This window comes from Bos taurus, chromosome 7, assembly GCF_002263795.3.
Source record: "Bos taurus isolate L1 Dominette 01449 registration number 42190680 breed Hereford chromosome 7, ARS-UCD2.0, whole genome shotgun sequence".
Classification (NCBI taxonomy): domain Eukaryota; kingdom Metazoa; phylum Chordata; class Mammalia; order Artiodactyla; family Bovidae; genus Bos; species Bos taurus.
Window position 1 is genome coordinate 92,889,234 of NC_037334.1, and position 12,816 is coordinate 92,902,049.

At 39.1% G+C, this 12,816-nt stretch overlaps 1 long non-coding RNA gene across 1 annotated transcript in view; it reads right to left on the bottom strand.

Annotated features, from left to right (window-relative positions):
• The window catches only part of LOC100848699 (uncharacterized), a 128,727-nt gene that overhangs the window by 1,544 nt on the left and 114,367 nt on the right, over positions 1–12,816 (bottom strand). The window contains exons 6-7 of the long non-coding RNA XR_009495352.1: positions 382–532; positions 53–101 (exon numbers count right to left, since the gene is read on the bottom strand). This is a non-coding gene — a long non-coding RNA (uncharacterized lncRNA). The remainder of the gene's footprint in view (positions 1–52; positions 102–381; positions 533–12,816) is intronic.

Consider the following 12,816-nt stretch of genomic DNA (forward strand, 5'->3'; position numbering starts at 1 on the left):
AACACAGCCAGGATCTCTCAGGATAATGTTGTTTAAAGTTTTATTTCCTTACCTTAAATAATGACTTTGAAATCCATGCCACCCCAGGTGCAGATCCAAGCCTAATAAAATCAGAAATACCACAAATTTGTGCATTTTGAAAACAAAGGTTCCCTACCCAGGTAAAGATTCTGCGTGTTTTTCTTTGCCTTGATAAATGGCAATAAAACCTCTCCTGAGGTTCAGAGCCCTACCCCTCCATGAACAGTGCGTTCCCACCTGTGTCCCACGAGAAGCACCAAAGTGTCTGGCTGGGACACAGCAGTTATACAAAGAGAAGCCCATTGTGAAGTAGTGTGGGCAGGCAGGAAGACACTTTCTTCAGCAAAGCTCTGAACTAACCAGCTGCGTAGAAGCAGGACGCACGCACACCTCAAGGATCGGCTCTACGGCAGAGGCCCCGTGAGAACAGCCTGGGGAGATGCAGGTAGGTCCCGCCTTGGGCTTTTCAGTCACATCCATGCACGTGTATATGAGCAACACAATCTTACACCTGAAAAGGAAGACATCTTTGCAGGAAATGTTTACTCATTTATGTGCTCAAGTGTGACTGTCGCTCTGAGATGTCCCACTGCAGTAGGATAGAAAGCCGATCAACACGCAAGTAAGCTTAGCCTTAACACACTCAATTTGTTAACTAATTTATTTATTTGAGTTTCTAAAAATTGGCCAAAAGTAATTGCACATGTGTTTAAAACACACTTCAGCTCATGCACAAAAATGTCATATTACATGAGCATTTAAAACCCACCGAGTCATTTCAGGTCCTTCCTTCTCTGTTACATCAACCTTGTCACTGAAGCCTGTTACTTCTTAATCTGAAATGTCTTTTGCAGACCCCTCTTCTTCTGAATTGCTACTAAAATTCCCCTGCTTTGATAGGCCTATTCTCCTCTGCCTGGACTATGACAGGCTCCTGGCTGTGCCTCTGTCTCCTCTGCTGACGTCTCAACTCCTTCTAAGTCCTGCTGCTTCCACCGGGCCTCCTCTTCAGCCATTCATCCCAAGATCCCTGAGTTAGGGCCCTGAAATCTCCACCTAAGAGGTTTAGCATAATATTTGAAATGGGTGATCAATAAAGACCTACTTTACAGCACAGGGAACACTGCTCAATGTCATGTGGCAGCCTGGATGGGAGGGGAGTTTGGAGGAGAATGGATACACGTATATGCATGGCTGAGTCCCTTCGGTGTTCGCCTGAAACTCTTCCAACATTGTTAATCAGCTATACCCTAATACAAAATTAAAGTTTAAAAAAAAAGAGGTTTAGCATAGCTATGACCTTCAGTCCATCAATAGGTAGGCAAAAGAGAAGCAACTCAGTCCTCCGTGGCCACAAATGCGCTAAATTGCACTGAGTTCACGCTAAACTGCTTCATTATAATATTTCCTGTGGTCTCCCTACCAAGCCCAGACATGCTGGTCCAATCTTCCAAGCTGTTTCTGCACTAGCTTTCCCATTTCCAACATGGCTTTGTGTCTTTCCCAGAACCCAAAATCTACTTGATGAAGACCCTGATACAACTTTCCCCAGATTCTACTGCAGGACTCCAGTTGCTGGCCGGGATTCAGCTGTGAATAGACTGCCCACTGCCATGATACCACCTTTCCTGACTCTGTTATCTCACCTGCTATCTACCCTCTAGTTGCCCAAATCTCCTGCTGAATTGGCTTTCCTCATATCCAGCATCTTCCCTGAAACCATCCCAAGACATCCTCCTGGTCTCTGAGGACTGATCTGCTAGCTAACCCTAGTGAAGCCAGGCTCACAGACCCTCACACACCTCATCTTCACTTCCTCCTGCTTCCTGGCAACCTGTGTTACTGAGGTCCTGCATAGGAACCCCCTTTTCCTATCCTAGACAAATTCTAACACTAAAATGTCTTTACAATATTCATTCATTCATCACTTACCAATTTATCCTTACTTCATACCATTAAAAATGAGGTCGACAGTTTTAAAAAAGAAAGGGGGAAAAAAAAAACCTTACGTGATTACTCCTGCCTGATTTTTGAAGTATTCCACTTTCCTATTTCACTTCATTTCCTAGTCTCCACCATGAGGTCTGTGCTTCAGATATACAAGTCTACTGACCTCTAAGCTCATTTTGAGTCTTTGTTCACCCCTTCTTTTCTTCCTTCCTAATTAGCTCCTTTCATCCTCTCACTAGTGACATGATCTAAGAAGCCTTCCCCAAGAAACAAATCCACATTGACTTATCCCTTATCTGGATTCCTCTGGAATGATCAATATCACACAATTTAAGTGCTTGGTTTTCACTACCTGTTTCATATACACCAGCTTCCCAGGCTGTTAGTCTTTGAGAACTGGGATAAAGGCCGTGTCTTAAGAGTTGCGATGGAGCCTCCAAAGTACTTGATGTTGACCTTCTAACAGGAGAGCAAAGCTCTAGTTCCATCTCCTTTACCCCTAGTTCACTTCCCAGCCCCACAGCCAAGGAGGGAAAGAGACAAAGTGACTCAAGTTACTGGGTTCAACTAAACTTAAAAGGGGGTGGAGCTTTTGCTATATTGAGAAGAACACAAAGTTCTAACCTGCAGGCTTCTGTGGTTTCTTTGCAATTACCTTCTAGGATTCTCACTCTGGACTGCTTCTCTCTACTTCCATGCGGCGGGTAAGACAAAACAGGTCACTTCAGACATGCTCCCCAACTACCACCTCCACCCACCTAGATAATACCTAGGCCAGAATAATCAGACCAGCTCTAACTTAAACTTTCCCTTTCTTTTTTTCCTTCTGCCTCATCTAGCCACTAGTGAAACAGGATCTAAAGAGCTGGACCCAGGAGAAAGGGACCAATGAGGACTGTCTGTGTGCAAGACACAATATTTCTAGGCAGCTCCACATGGATAGCTGAGCACATCAGAAACTGCATTAGTTTTGGGAGAGAGGTGACGGCAGGTGGTAGGGCAGCACCCAGGTAACAAATAAGAAGATCTGTGTATGTGCTGAAGGTCTAACCTATTGTTATCTCCTCCACTAACTGTAGCCCCAGGAGATACCCAGATAAAAGTCTGTGGGTCCATCTCACATAACTGCTAAACACAGTATATACTGAATAAATATTCATTAATTGATTTTTCTATAGTAAATATCTAAACTTTATCAGAAGAGACCAGGAATTTTAGGAAACCTTGAAGTTCTAGGTCAGAGTTGTTTATGATTTATGTATGATACCTGCCTCACTCAAAAGCTTAAGGTAATTTTATTTTTATAAAGCCATTTCTCTACAAATACACCTCTTACAACATAGATCTCTGCATGTGGGATCATTGTGAGAGTAAGAATGCAAGCAAGACAAATTCTGAGGGTTTTGCAAGGCTTTCTGCCAAAAATTAAAGCAAGTGGCCTTGTTCTATTGTGAAATTTTGTAATTAATACTTACAGTTGATGACTAAGTCCCACTGTAGAATCATGTAATATTCATGATATCTCATGATATCTCATTTTGAACATTTAAATATATCATACACACTATATACACATATACATATACATATACATATATGTATATATATATATACACACACACACACACATACAACCTTGATATACTACTTGGAAAGAAATGGAAAATGGATGCAAAGTCATGAGATCATTGGTCACTTGTCCAAGTCTGAAACAATGCTCTCAATTATCGTATGATATAGAGACTGTCAATTTGTCCTGTTATATCCATTCTCCCCTTTTTCCCTTTATTAATAGAACCTCTGAATTTTGAGATGTACGTGACCATAAAGATTATATTTTCAAACCTTCTTGGCAGTTAGGTATGGCCAGTAGGATGTGAGTAGAAGTTAGGGGTGCAACATCTAAGGAATGCCTTTAAAGCAAATGCTTATAAAAACCTTCAGACACATGAATGAGGCTCACGCCGAGGGACAGCGTAATAGTAAGAGAGAAGTTTACTTCTGCCTTATTCAACAGCCTATGCATAAGCAGTCCACAGCTGGTATGGCTGAAATGGCTCCCCTACTGTGTCAAGGAGCTCCTTCTAGCTTGTTTAAGTCACTGCATAGTGGAGCCCGGGTTAGACCGCTGCAACAAAGACAGCACTGTAGTTCGAGCTCTGCCACTTACTAGCTATCCACCTTTGGACAAATTATATAAACTCTGTTAACTTGTTTGAGCTTCCCTGGTAGCTCAGCTGGTAAAGAATCCACCTGCAATGCAGGAGACCCTGGTTGGATCCCTGGTTTGGGAAGATCCCCCGGAGGAGGGCATGGCAACCCACTCCAGTATTCTTGCCTGGAGAATCCCCATGGACAGAGGAGCCTGGTGGGCTACAGTGCATGGGGTCGCAAAGAGTCAGGACATGACTAAGCACAACATGGCATGAACTTGTTTATTTATCTATACATACTTCATAGGTTGCCGTTAACAACATAAGGCTGTCTTTTTTTGTTTTTGCTTCCTGCTATATCCCCAGCTTCTAGCAGTGTCTGTATACAGCAATCATTCAATAAATTAGTTATTACTGCTGTTCCTTTTGCTATCTAGACAAATAATGCCATACCTTAACAACCAACCATTAGGTACTTCCAGTGAATATCTGAAATAATACAATTAATCAACAGGGAGTACATTATAGCAATCACATTTTCTGGCCCAAACTTAGAAAACGTGGTCTGACAAAAGTCAGAAAGAAAGGTTTTCTTTCTGACTTGTGAACTTATTATTGTGAAAATTTTTATATGTTAAACCATATATATTAAACCATTGGTTGTCAATTTAATGAACTGACTTTCCTTTTCTAAAAGTATCTGCTTAAACTGAGCAGCCCTGGAAAGTGAAAGGCATGTAGCCCCAAGAGTATTATTGGTTCTATCTCCTCTAGCTTTTATTACAAGGTTCCATTGTACATGCATATGATGCACAAAAATACCTGATTTTTAAAACTCATTCAAGGTTGTGAATTTGTATTGTAATCATTCAGAATCTCCAAAAAAATAATCCTTTTATTTTCCCCAAGGAAGATGAACACTGCTTGCCTCTACAAAAATAGCATGGATAGAGTTTTCAGTAAAATACATTTCTCCTATTGAAGAGCACTTAATACACACACACACACACACACACACACACACACACACACACACACCCTTAGCTGCTTGCATTTCGCCACAAGTGGTACTGTTCGCCAGTCGCTGAAGGAATTCAGTCTGATCTGTTGAGATGATGGATTCTGACAAACTGTGTAAGCCTGTCATTAAGGGGAGGATAGATCACAGTCTCCTTGCAGGACATTATACTGCTTACACTTCTCATCCACATAGCCCATGAAACATAAGGGAAAAGAAAGAAGATGGAAATAAAGTTGAAAAGGACACACTGCTTCTCTCACCGATGAGCGATAGCTGCCCGCCAGCCCACACTTGCCACTGCGTCTACGTAAAGCTCTGGTTCTAATATGAAGCACCTTTCACGAAGGATGCAAAGATTATGCACAAAAGTGATTATGACATAATTTAATCTACCTTGGGACCTTATGCCCCCACTTTTAAAATATTATTGTTTGCTTTCACCCCACATATTTAGCCATTTTCCTTCTCCATAACTTTTTTTTTACTTACATACTTGAAATTTTCATCTAGAATGGAGATTGTCTCGAATGAAGTTCATTAATTAAGTGAACTGAAAAGATAAGTCTGAATTAATGAAAAGTCTACATAAGGACTACTGTCCAAAAAATCATGATAATAGCAATATTAGCTGATAATAGCAATATCAGCTGATATTTGAGAGTTTACTACATGAAAATCACTGGCTGAACACTTTATAAGCATTATCTCACCAACTCCTTACGAAAGTCCTGGAGCAGGCATTACCATCCCATTTTTACAAATTAGAAAACAAAACCTGAGAGATATTAAGTAACTTGCCTAAGGCCACATAGCTAATGAGTGATAGAATTACTTTCACACCTCAGTTTGCCTGGCTCCAAAGCTCATGTTCTTTACCACCACACCAATCTGCTGGGGTTTTCCTTTAATCAATTAGAATAATAAAGCAATATCTCAGATTAGGTTAACAAAACTCTGCCTTAGTGCCAAGGAACCCTGCATTACTTAAAAAAATGAGAAGTATGTGAAATTAGCTCACTAATTATTTTAGATTGGTAATAATTATCTACCACTTACGAAGCACATACCGGACACCAGGCACTTTACATTAAATCTAACCTTCACAGCAACCCCACAAATTAGATAACTGTCTCCATTTTATAGATGAGGGAAAAGATACTCAGAGAAGCTAAGTAAGTTCAAGGTCACACAGCTAGTATGTGGCACAATCTTTGTACTAGGCCATCTCCACACTACCTTATTGCCTCTTCTGCAAAGCCTTTTCTCTAGTGTGCTAGGAAAGGCTGCTTTTGAAAGTAAGAGTGCCATCCCCCTGTGATTATATGTACACTATTTATTAGCTCAGCAAAGCTTTAGTTCAGAGACAATCCAAAAGTAAACTTTAACTCAAGCCCTTATTATCATAAATTCCAAATTTAGTGAGGTCCATGTTAATGAGTTTTACTGCATATAGGAAAGAGTTTAATAGTCACTTAGCCCTGCTCTATCTCCATGAACAAATCTGAAAAACCATACAAAGGTGAAGGAAGGAGAAATGACCTCAAAACTAAAACAGATAAGAAGTGCCTATAATTTGTAGTCCAGCAAAAAGTCGCAATATGCCATATGCCAATACCACAATACAGTACATATGCCAATATGTATCAACAAATGCAACCTTACAAATGTAAGCGCTCTATCCATCAATTAAAGAAAATTAATCCTAATCAGATGTCCATATTAAGGAATATAACCATAGCAAATCGGCAATAATAATTAAAAGTCCATTTCAAATCTCTTTGGTGAGCAGTGAAATGTCTAACATAGCCAGGCTGCCTGATCCTTTTTGCAGTGTTGTACAAATGTGCAATTAGGTGAAAATTCCTGGCTGTTTAACATGGTCGTCTTTACCTCTCATGCTGCACTTGTTTCTAATGAAGACATGCTTCCGTGTGCACCCTGAGTGGGAAAAATGTACAAGCTGTGACAGTCAAGCACATGTCCACTCTGGGAGCCGAGTTCGTCATATACAGTTTTGTCACAGAAGTCATCACAGTGTTGTAAAGATTTTAAACAAGTCCTACTTGCATCAGAGGGGGCCACCTGAAATGATCAGGATCCCAAAACTCTGTCATATTACATCATGTTTTTTTTTCTTTTCTTTAAATCAGCTTGTAAAGAAGCTGCCATGTCCCTCTCTGCAAGGGAAACAGTCTTGAGATAAAAATGAAGGGCAGCCCAACTATTCATTCAGGCATGATGCACTGTTGAACCAGATTTAAGTTCACGTTGTAGTCTGGCTAGACTCTCAATAGGTCACCTGCTTCCTAGGGATAGAGGCAAGGCTTAGAGACAGTGGGTCAGCTGAGAGCCATCTTAAGGGATAGCCCAGCAGTCTCAGAAACTGAGTGAAGTAACTTCCTGTTGCAAGATACTAACTACACTACTATATGAATGTTAATTGATCCAACTATCTGCAACTGACGTAACTCTGATAATCCTGTATCTTGCGATGCTTGATAGGCTCACCAAAGTACTTAACCTGAGGAGTCAGTCTTTCACTTCTAACTCACTCAGCCAGAGCATCATAACTATTACTTTTTCTTTCACAGTCAATTTCAAGTGATTATAAGGCATTCATGATAAAGAGCATTGTTTCTCATTCTCTGAACTTTTCAAAGTCAGAGTGAAAACAAAACATCCTTCCTGGCAGCGTGTGATGAACTCTGAATTCTCAGAATTCTTCCCAACCTATGAGTCTCTTTAGTGGTAATCCCTCAGTCGTATCTGACTCTTTGCAACCCCACAGACTGTAGCCTGCAAGGCTCCTCTGTCCATGGAATTCTCCAGGCAAGAATACCGGAGTGGGTTGCCAGTCCCTTCTCCAGGGGATCTGCCCTACTCAGGGATTGAACCTGGGTCTCCCACAGTGCAGGCAGATTCTTTACTGTCTGAGCCACCAGGGAAGCCCTATGAGTCTCTGATTGTTATCAATCAACTAAATGTTATGAGATACATAGCAAGTCCACTTCCAGCAATCTTTCCTACAGAAATACTAACACGTTTATACAAATTTAAAACCCTACCATTTTCACTATAGCACTGCTTGTAATTGCAAAAATGTGAAATGAGCTAAATGGCCAGCAGTTGAAGAATGATTTCTTAAGGACCTTTCAAGCCACAGACCGCTATTCAACCATTAAAAATAATAAGATAGGTCTCTACTGACATGAAAGGGTGTTCAGGGAAAAGAGGAAGGTGCAGAACAAAACATATAGTGTGGTACGACGGGAAAATACAATGTATGTATATAAATCCTGGGGGGATATATATTGTTGTATATAAATATACATACAATATACACAATGTATGTATACATACCTTGAATATACAATGTATGTATATAAATACGACGGGAAAATACAATGTATGTATATAAATCCTGGGGGGGATATATATTGTTGTATATAAATATACATACAATATACACAATGTATGTATACATACCTTGAATATACAATGTATGTATATAAATACGACGGGAAAATACAATGTATGTATATAAATCCTGGGGGGATATATATTGTTGTATATAAATATACATACAATATATACAATGTATGCATACATACCTTGAATATACAATGTATGTATATAAATACGACGGGAAAATACTGTGTATGTATATAAATCCTGGGGGGGATATATATTGTATGTATATAAATATACATACAATATATACAATGTATGTATACATACCTTGAATATACAATGTATGTATATAAATACGACGGGAAAATACAATGTATGTATATAAATCCTGGGGGGATATATATTGTTGTATATAAATATACATACAATATACACAATGTATGCATACATACCTTGAATATACAATGTATGTATATAAATACGACGGGAAAATACAATGTATGTATATAAATCCTGGGGGGATATATATTGTTGTATATAAATATACATACAATATATACAATGTATGCATACATACCTTGAATATACAATGTATGTATATAAATACGACGGGAAAATACTGTGTATGTATATAAATCCTGGGGGGGATATATATTGTATGTATATAAATATACATACAATATATACAATGTATGTATACATACCTTGAATATACAATGTATGTATATAAATACGACGGGAAAATACAATGTATGTATATAAATCCTGGGGGGGATATATATTGTTGTATATAAATATACATACAATATATACAATGTATGCATACATACCTTGAATATACAATGTATGTATATAAATACGACGGGAAAATACAATGTATGTATATAAATCCTGGGGGGGATATATATTGTATGTATATAAATATACATACAATATATACAATGTATGTATACATACCTTGAATATACAATGTATGTATATAAATACGACGGGAAAATACAATGTATGTATATAAATCCTGGGGGGGATATATATTGTTGTATATAAATATACATACAATATATACAATGTATGCATACATACCTTGAATATACAATGTATGTATATAAATACGACGGGAAAATACAATGTATGTATATAAATCCTGGGGGGGATATATATTGTTGTATATAAATATACATACAATATATACAATGTATGCATACATACCTTGAATATACAATGTATGTATATAAATACGACGGGAAAATACAATGTATGTATATAAATCCTGGGGGGGATATATATTGTTGTATATAAATATACATACAATATATACAATGTATGCATACATACCTTGAATATACAATGTATGTATATAAATACGACGGGAAAATACTGTGTATGTATATAAATAAATAAATATATATGGAGAATATGGAGATATATGAAACAAAAAGATCTGTTTTAGAGAAATGTAAATATATACCTATATATATATATATTTGTTATGTGATATTTAAGTAAAAACATTTATTTTACATACATATACACACATTTGTACATGCATAGAAACATCAGGAAGAATAAGTCAGCTCAGGCTGCTGTAACAAAATACCATGACCTGGGTGACAGAAACAACATTTATTTCTCATAGTTCTGGAGACTGGGAAGTCCAAGGTCAAAGTACTAGCAGATCTGATTCTTGGTGAGGAACTGCTTTCTCGCTTATAGACAGCCACCTTTTTTGCTGTGTCCTTACAGAGTGGGGAAAGAAAGAGAGAGAGAAGAACCAAACCTCTGGAAAGTGAGATCAGGAAAGGAGGACTTTTAACTTTTCACTTGCACACATTATTGTATTTATTTAGATTTCTAACCAATTCCCCAAAATTGAGATACCCTTCCTTTCCTGCATTCCAAACAAGTTTATAAGTAGTACAAAATACAACCTGTATTACTGATTGAGACCAGGGTGAAGGAAGTAGCTTAGGGTGAAAGCCAAACCAAGCCTAGCTGTCTAAACTACAAAACTTGGGCATCGCCACAAGCCAAGCCAGTGCTGGGCCGGGGTTCGGGAGAATGTGGCTCTCAGTGGACAGGCCCTTCTACAGCTAGAACGAGGGTGGCAGGAAGCTGAGCTGGCCCACTTACTTACTTCAAATTTACTAAATAGGGAAGTTGCTCTTCCTCTACAGCAGAGTGAGAAAAGTGGTCTGACAAAAAAGAATACAATCTTTGTCTGAGAGAGTAGTATCAGGGGTGGCTCAATCTACTTTGCAAGACGTTAAAGTGTAAATGGTGAGAAGACAGAAGGAAGAAAGTAGACAAGTCGGGAAGAATTGAAAGAAAGGAAACAGAGTAGGGAATTTAAGAGTTATTAAGGACGAGGCTAACAAGATGTCAAATGTGCAAAGTTGAAGAGTCAAAATAATTTATACCAAGAATCTAAGCACAGACAGTGATGGCACCATTTACACAAGGGAAGGTGGACACCTCCTCAGTTCAGTTCAGTCGCTCAGTCGTGTCCGACTCTTTGCAACCCCATGAACCATAGCACGCCAGGCCTCCCTGTCCATCACCAACTGCCGGAGTCCACCCAAACCCATGTCCATTGAATCCCCTTACTGAGACACAAATAAAAGGGGAGAAAGAGTAAAAATCATGGTGATCTGAGGCAGAACAGAAGGAAGAAAACCGAGTTCATATCACAGGATTAGTTTTATAAAAAGGTGGACAGATTCTCGGGCTAAAGCCAGACAACAAAATTAAACTTGCAAACTGCCACAGGACTGGCTGTACTGAAGTCATGACAAAACTCAGAAGAACCAAGACCTACTTATAAATGTTTTATCACACTGTGAAACTTTTGAGAAATTATGTGCTCTATTATTTATAAGACATTGCTTAGATTACTATTGATGTATATATACTCTATATCATTCAACATCATGCATCATAATATTAGTAGTTCACATGCTCCTCTGTCCCTGGGAACACTAAAGAATAAAGGTTTTGATAAATAACAATGGTTTAAGCTTGACTGGCCCTGTGCAGTTTTTCATTGCAATTCTGGCTACTATTACACCATATTCCCCAAACCACAGTGCAGTATAAAGTAAAATCAAACAGACCAAAGAAACTGCTGGAAAGATTCATAGTCTAAAAGTCTGGCCCCATATTTTTAACTGATCGAGACTAAAGTTTCTGCACTGGAAAAGTTTCTGTTATTTTCACTGATCTGTGTTCATGCCTTGGTTTCCATGGCCATAGAAGTCCTTCTAGCAAACGGGTTCCTCTGGTAAACAGTTTTCTGTGAGTTAAAAAAAAAGTCAGAAAGCTCCGTATCTTTCAACAGTCCCCCAAACTATATTCTTTATCAGGTTTTTAAGTTCTGTTCCAAGACTCCAGTCCTCAATGTGATTTAGTTTTACAACCAGTTGCCACCTCTTAACTAGCAGTTTTTGACATCATTCAGGTTCGGTTTTGTAAAGTGGGGGCTACAGCCCTTGCTTGGGCTTCTTGGCTGCTATTAAAGTTATACTGGCCTTTGGTTAAGTGTGGAGGCTGGCACAGGGAGGATCCATGATGGTGATTATCATGCAAATCAACCTCCTGCAAGTCCGGCTCCTCCATAGGCCTTCCAGCGCTGCTGCCCGCAGTTGCTTCATTGTCTCCAGGATAAAGCGAGCCATCTTAGCTGCTGACACTGGACGCAACTGGGATTGGCTCTCCTGACAGAGATTAGTGGGCAGCAATGAATCTTTCACTCGGAGTAGAAATACGATTTTATTTAAGAAAATAACCATATATAATTGGGCCGCTGTCATTTTAAATTTTAATGGTGAGAGTAATATGGAGGCTTCTGGAACTTTAAATTACGACTTTCAGAAGCTTCACACTGAATCTTTCAATTATTCTCTGTGAGTACTTTCTCAAAGCATGTGCCACCATGACATTGATATCACAATTCAAATCTACATTCACATCCGACTGCAAGGCTATGAGCTATGTGCCGGCGTGCTGGCTGCCTTATTTTATCTTTGAACATCTGACGAGGCGAATCAAGAGGCCCTCTCCCAGAGCCCAGCCAGCTGTTTGCCAAATATTCAAATACCCTGGCACGCAGAAGGACCTTTCAGATTTCCCCCACATCAAAATGAGCGACAACCCCCTATTTTTCCCATTAGTTTCTGGCTCACCTACATCCTTTCACACAGGCCCGCCTGACTCACTCGGCTAAGCGGTCGGTCGGTCGGTCTAGCTCGCTCCCTCCACTCGCCT